The following is a 7,567-nucleotide window of genomic DNA, read 5'->3' as shown; positions in this document are numbered from 1 at the left end:
ACTGAGTTAGGAATCTTTGCAGCGGAGACTGCACTTTTCGTCCTGGGGCTTTATCCCCACCACGCCCACCCCGCTCGGAGCCACCTTTCTGCAGACCCCTCCTGGTCCTGGCCTGGACTCCAGTTATACTGGGCAGGCGGGTTGTGGGTACGCGGAGAGGCTCTGCTGCCGCCTCCGCCCGCGCCGCGTTCCCCGCGTGAGCGCTGGATTATTCTAGTCTTTGAGCATGGCAGATTTCCACCGGATGACATCATGGGAGCCAAGTGAGTGCGGGCTCCGAGAGGGGGACGGAGAAGGGGAGGGGGAGGAGAGGAGGGGAGAGGGCTGGGAAGCCGAGCTCGAGCCGGGTGTACGTCCGCAAGCTGGGGAGGAGCGCTCCGCCTGCTACTGACAAAGGATGGGAGGATGCCTGCGCCGCGGGATGCTCGTTGCGCGCCGCGGGGCCGCCGCCTGAGCGACTTCGCCCTCCGCCGGTGAGTGATTGCAAAGATCGTTCAATCAGCCTCGCTGCGAGCCCGCACCCTCCTCGGCTCGCCGTCCCGGGCGTCCGTGTCCCTGACTCCGAGCGGGGCTTGGCACAGTACCATTCTCGGAGCACGGGCAGCAGGTGCCTTTGCCCGGTGGGTCCGCGGAGGAGCCGAGGATCCCGGCTGGGGTTCGCGGCGGGTACTGGGACCCAACCCCCGGGCGGCGGGCTCGCCGGCGGGCGCCGCTCGCGTGAGCGGAGGCTGTTGCAGCCGGGTGCTTGGGGGTAGTTACCTCCGCTGGCCCGCCCTCGCCCGCCCCGCGCGCTGGCCTTTTCTGGGGGCTCCTCAGTGCGCGGCGCGCTGTTTACACCAGCTTCTTACTAGTCAGCGAACCGCACCCCTCGGAAAGCGCGGAATCAAGGACCGCCACTTGACAGGCTCCCGAGCCGCCCGTGTGGGCTTGAGGAGGGCGGGCGCCAAGGACCACCGAGAGCAGCCTTTGTCTTGGGTGTAGCGCTAATGCGCTCAAAACTGCCTCAGGCTCTCCGCAACTGTCGAGTCGGATTCGGGTCGCCGGCACCCATCCGCCAGGGCGAGGGATGCCATTGTGTTCCAGCTGCAGGCGGGACTGAGAGCTGGGACTTAAGACACCAGAAGTGCCCTGCGCCCACGGTGAGTGTCGCAGTTATCCAGGTGCAGGGCGAGATTCTTTAAGCTCCTGGAAGTGAAGTGACCATTTGAGGCCGAAAGACGCCCAAGTTATGTCCCCAGGTGGTGTGAGTCAAAGAGCAAACTTAGGGAGATCCACGCTGGCTCTCTTTTTTCCGGTTTCTGAAGCGCTTGAGGATTATTTGTGGCAGGTGGATGGAGTTAGAGGCAGGTTCAGTATAGTTAGGGAGATCCACGTCTTCCTGGCAATCCCTTTTGTTATCAGTAGTTTCCGAACAGGTTTTCTTGCTAAACGCGTTTGAGCTCTATTACAGAGCTTTGAGGGCTTAGAGAAACGATTCGGAACCTGGTCAGGTGTCTGTCTCAGTTTTGAGTTGTGCTGGGTTTAAGTGCTGGAAAGCCAACATAGCAATACCCACGCCTCCTCCCTACCTGGGGGTTTGACACATTTTTTATCAATGAATACCTCCTGTTTGGGGAAGAGTCCAATTTTCAGATCACAAAGTGGTTATACCTATTGGAATATTTGATTTTAATGTCAATTTAGTTCCAAAAGAAACATTTTGTTAAAAAGGTGGAAGGAATGAAAGTTTGTTGCTTTGGGGTTCAGTTACTTTCTTCTGAAATTTCATTCACTGCAATCTAAGATATTTAAAAATTTAAGAGCTGTTTTATATTCATGGATTTAGTGTATAATAAATCATCCCTGAATACAAAGGAGATTCTTGTATACAAGTTTGATGTTCCAGCAGCTAACATAATGCTAGGGTGGAAGAAAGTAACAACCTCAGTTATAATTCAAATAGTAATTTTATTTTCTTTTTCTTAGAAAAGGCTTACTGGTTTTCCTTTAGACTGCTTCTTTTTCTTTAAAGCCAGGTTATCTTTTTAAATGTCGAAGTACAAAAGTAAATTTTCTTGACCAGTGATTGATCTTCTGATAAAGGTTGAAGTTTTTTTAGATCAGACATGATAGAAAATTATTGGAATTTAAAAATGTGGTGAAAGTGAAAAAGGAACTACCTGGGTGAAATGATGGAGGGAGATTTTACTAAATATAAATGCTGGGACTAAGAGGATGTCATATCGGTTTTGCCTTTGGGAAAGCTCACTGTGTGGGCTTTGTGCCCTTGTCTCTCCTGGGAAGTGCATCATTACATCTTTGATTGTGTTACTTTTTGTTGAGAGACCAGTGATAGGAACTTACTTCCATCCAGGACTTTTGGGGTTAGCAGCAACATTTTCTCCATGGTTCAGAAATAATTTTTATTTCATTATTTGTTTCCTGACTTTTTATCACAAAGGGCTCTACCTGTTTATTCAAAAGTTTTATTGTTTAACTTTGCTGTACTCATGTCTTTATAGTAAAAGTTAAGGAGCTTTACATGAAGGTTCTTAAACCTGTTGCTTGTGTTGTCTGCTTTTCTTAGATATTATAGTGACAAAAATCTCTCTTTGAAACTAGCCCAGTGAACATACAGGCTGCTGATATGCTTAGGTGGGGGGGTGTACCCAACATAAAAATATACATTTGTATAAAATACATACAATCCCAATCAGACAGTCAGTGAACAATCATAAGCATAAGACATACGGTGTTTGGCTAATGGTTTTTGGCAAATGATATTTCCCTTAACAATAGAGTGTTTTACTCCCTTTATGTGGTAAGTAAAAATCTACATTAAAGATAACAGGTTATGTGTTATGTTTGAGAGATTTGTTTCAAAAATATTTATCCAAGAAGGTAAAAATGATCTGGGACTTTACTACACATACAGTAGAATATGTGAGGAAGGTGTTGATAAAAATGTAAGCATCTTATAAATATATATGATTTCATATATTTGATAGGCAGTATAGTATTATTTTTAAAAACATGAAGCAATGTAATATCCTTGTATTAGAGAATATTATCATGATGTTCTTTAAGGTATGCACAAATATTTTGGCTATTTTGTTATACAAAGTTGCTTAATTGGGAAAGATGAGAAGAAGTTGCATTGTAAGACACAAGCGAAACTATAGTATATTGCCCAGAGTAGGCAATAATGATGTTTCAAGGTCACAGAAAAGAGCATGATGTCAGAATACTGGGAGATTTCTAAGAAAAGAGTATGTTTATATTAGGTTTATATTAGATGGCCTCTTGTTTTCGCTGTTCCAGTTCTTTGATTTGAACAGATACTATGGGATGTCTGTACTACAGTGAATCTCTCTGCTTTCCTTGAGGCAAAATTATATCTTGAACTCAGCCAGAGATTGTTTTATGGGCTTTTCCACACTGTTTTTCAAGTTCTAGTTTGAGGGTGTTTTATGGATCACAAAACATTGTGGTGTTAACTTTTGTAGAGGCCTTCAGTATGGAAATTGGTCAGTAAATTCTTTTTGATGGAAATATTTTGGTGTCTCAGCTTCTGCTGCAATTTAAGAGTGAAAGTCAAAAGCTATGAAATAGTAGAAAATAATCAGGAGTGTGATAATATCTTATTCTTTGGGTTAAAATAGCATCATTAATGGAGTTTGTAAAAACAAAGAAAATTTGAGACAAAATCTCCGGAAGTCAAAATTATCCCTTTGTTATATATTGGACACACAACTTAATGGACCTCTATGATATGATTATTATTTTTTTAATAGATTTTATTTTCAAGTAACCTCAACGCCCAAGGTGGGGCTTGAACTTACAACTCTGAGATCAAGAGTCATGTGCTTTATTGACTGAACCAGTCAGGCACCCCTATCATGTATTTTCTACTTCCCCATGTCAGAGTAATGAACACTGGGTCAGAAATATAAGTTCTAGTTTTGACTTTGTCTTGTAACTGAGGAAGGCTTCTGAATGTTTTGAACATTAGTTTCCTTCTCCATAAAATAAGGATGATAATATCTGCCTTCCATTTCTCACAGGGTATGGTACACTCAGTAAATGAGTTGATTTCTATTTTAAACATCTAGTATTTTTAATTAGTGGCATTCTTGACAATTCATTTATTACAATTTGTCATAAAAATTGTTAAATAGGCTGCTGTATGTCTTTTTAATTTGCAAGTTTTCTGGCAACAAATTTCCTCATTTTTTGTGCTTGAATATATTTTTGTACAGCCTTTATTTTTCAAGACTATGGAAACTAGGTATAGATTTTTTGTGTGGCTGTTTTTTTCTTTCACCACTTGAACAAGCTATTCTTGACTGGGGCTTCCATCCAACCTGTCAGTCTTTTTGTTTTGAAGATCATGTGTTTTTGTCTCTGGCTGATTTTAATATTTTTTCATTTGCCTTTATTTTCCCTCAGTTTTAGTATGATGTTCCTAGATATGGTTTTCTTTTTATTTATCCTCCTTAGAGTTCACAGCACTTCCTGCATTTGTGGATTGATGTGCTTCATCAGATGAAATTTGTTGGTGAATTCTTGATCTAGAGCTCTACTCCACTCTGTTTCTTTTCTTTTTTTCTGAGATCTCAGTTACAAGTTTAATATGTGGTTTCACTGTGCCCAACATTTTCTTATACTTGTTTCACTATTTTCTACCCTTTCTTTCTTTCTATGCTTGTTTGGATATTTTCCTTTGACCTTTTCTTCCAATTTACTAGCCTTCTCTCTGTCACTATAGTTATGCTGTTGAGCTCTTCTATGGGTTATTATTCTTGTTTTTGTATTTTTTTGGTTTTCAAATGCACATTTCATTCTTTTCTATAGATACCAATTGGTGTATTTCTCCACCTCTATTACTTTGGACATACTAATTAAAATTATTTTATTAATTAATTTAATAAATAATTGTGGGGTTACTTATTAATTTAATAAACAAATTATTTTAAAGTTTTATAAATGCCAATAACTGGATTACTGTGAGCTTTTTTTCAGTGTCTCTCTTTAGTCTTGGTTTTAGTAATGGTGTATAAAAATTCTAGATGCTGTAGATGATTTATCCAAGCCCAAAGAGTTGTTAGCTTTCTTTCTGCATGGCTAAGGAAACAGAGAGGTGGCCAATCCTTGTAATCCAGTCGGTGACTGAGCTGACTCAAGTACTAATAATCTTCATCCCTTGCCAGGGAACCCAGCTGCCAAGCATAGATATTTAGACCATCCACTGGTGCATTCACAGGTACTAAACACAGTGCAGGGTGACCCCTCTGAGATTCCTTCTCTTCTTTTCAGAAGCTTTCTTCCTAGCCTCCTACGTGCAGCTTCATATGTCAGCAAATGTCATGAGGGTAAAACCATGCCTGTGTCCGCTTGGTGTGTCATCAGTTACTTCTCCCTCGGATCTCGAAGGGATCCTGTTCTTTTTTTTTTTTTTTTTTTTAAATCTCCAGTCCCACAAGACTGCCAGAATTTTTGCTGTATTCCCTATCCCATATCCACAGTCCCTGCTCAGGCAAAGCCCATATTTTCAGCCTCCTGGGGTGTGTCTAGATTGGCAAATGTCCCTACTCTTTGTTCCAGGGGAAAAGACACCATCAAAATTCGGTTCCCCTCTTGGATGCTTCCTCCATCTAACATCTCAAAGCTAGTAAATTCAAATTCATGGTAATGAACATAACACACTGGCAAAACTTTTCTTTCTCTTAAGAGTGCTACACACACAAAAAACACACACCCGCACCGACATGTATATAAAAACCCACTTTTTTTCTGAACATAGGTACTTCTCATCTATGAATCACCCTAACTTACAAATAAATTCCACATATAGACAGTGGATAATGTGGGAGTCTGGGGAGTTCCTCTTCTGAGAAACAGCTGTCTTTTTTTTTTTTTTTTTTCAAATTGTTTCTCAGATAAGCAACTGACACAGACTGGTATCTTGCCATTTGCATATAATAGAGTCAACAAATTATAGTGTATCACAGTCATTTCTTATTGATGTATGGATATTCTATATGGTTGAACATCCCAATACCAAGAATATGTTTCTTCCAGAAGAAATGTCTCAAATCATGGTTAGTGGTTTTAGAAATAATGTCCTTAACAATATATTTCAAGTATGGCCTATTAACTATACTTCTATGGATTGGCCTAGAATTTTTTGTCACATCTGTCTAGTGATGAATAGATATTCTAAGTGAACTAAAATATATAATGCTATTTTTAAGTGATTATATATTCCAGGTAACATATTAGAAACCACTGAGTTTTTGACATACAACCAAGTTGTTGAGAATGCCTGGAATGGTGTTTTTTGTTTTTTTTTTTTTTTTTTTTCAGAGATAGAGAAAACATAAGCAGGCAGAGTGGCAGGCAGAGACAGAGGGAGAAGCAGGCTCCCGGTGAGCAAGGAGACCTATCTGAGACTTGATCCCATGAACCTGGGATCATGACCTTAGCTGAAGGCAGTTGCTTAACCAACTGAGCCACCCAGGCATCCATTGGAACAAATTCTTTGCATGCCTTCCTTCCCTTCAGTGTCCTAAGGTACATTAGGGAATTCACTAAAGCTAAATGAGAGTGAAAAATTAGGTACTATGTTGTTGCTTGCTCATTATCTGATACCATTATACTCTGCTGAGCAATGCTTTGATTCTCATAAGGCATATCATACGCCTCTTGGGCCCTGCCGTATATCCTTTCAGACTCACTTCCAACACTGTCTGTAACCATGGCAAACATTGTAGGTAGACTGTGCCTCTGTTGTTTTGACTTCTTCCCACTTTGAACTAATGCTGAGTATCTTTTAACTTCTGCTCTGTGATTTTACCAGTATGTCTTATTTCTCCCTCTGTCCCTAAAAGTGCAGCCTAGAAGTGGGGAGGAGCTAGTACCACTTAGAAAGCCCCTCAATCAGTGGCAATGGGCAGGCAGTTCTGAGGGAGAGAGGCTATCTGTGGTTCCTCTCAGGGTCAGGGTTGAGTGAAACCTTGCTTGGCCGTGGTGATGACCCAACTCCATACATTTGTATTGGCTTTTATTCCTTATTTCGCTTTGCCTGGTACTTCATTCTTTTGTTCTGGGATCACCGTCTGCTCTTTGCACATGACTTTTTATTTCACATTCTGCTGTTCAAGGGAACTTGGGCTAAGATATGTGGTAAGTTACTTTTTTTTTCTATAGAGGAAAATGAAAAATAAAACCACCAAAACAAAACAAGAAAGAAACAGAATCAGGACTAGGCCACATCCATTTACAGTGAGAGAAATGGTAAGGAAAAAGCTAAAACATTGTATTTCTCAAAGGTATTTTATTTACAAATTCATCATCTTTCAGGTCACCAAATGAGGCCAGTTAAAGAATTCTTTTGCTAACCATGAGGTCATCTGTTGACCTAATCAATTTCCCTCCTTTGCTGCCTTTTTACTTCCCGTTAATATGTATTCCCTGGCTGGGTTCTGGTGGTATAGTGAGTAACGCAATGTGTCATGATTACTGCCTTTTTGGAAAGTTTTATTTCTGTGAAATTAATTAAGTAACCACACAAACTAATGCAAACATG

The 7,567-nt window shown here is 41.0% G+C and overlaps 1 protein-coding gene across 2 annotated transcripts in view; it reads left to right on the top strand.

Moving 5' to 3' along the window:
- Positions 1-297: 297 nt before the first annotated feature.
- The window catches only part of MARCHF1 (membrane associated ring-CH-type finger 1), an 863,493-nt gene continuing 856,223 nt past the window's right edge, over positions 298-7,567 (top strand). Inside the window, exon 1 of one of the 2 annotated variants that reach the window (XM_032863628.1) lies at positions 298-473. The gene's annotated coding sequence lies outside the window, so the exon portion shown is untranslated. Of the gene's footprint in view, positions 474-742; positions 1,140-7,567 lie in introns of those variants that run through there. The other variant, XM_032863619.1, reaches the window with a different exon arrangement.

The sequence above is a fragment of the Lontra canadensis genome, unplaced genomic scaffold (assembly GCF_010015895.1).
Source record: "Lontra canadensis isolate GAN:19392208 unplaced genomic scaffold, GSC_riverotter_1.0 scaffold1, whole genome shotgun sequence".
NCBI classification, from domain to species: domain Eukaryota; kingdom Metazoa; phylum Chordata; class Mammalia; order Carnivora; family Mustelidae; genus Lontra; species Lontra canadensis.
This window is presented reverse-complemented; position numbering and strand designations above follow the sequence as displayed.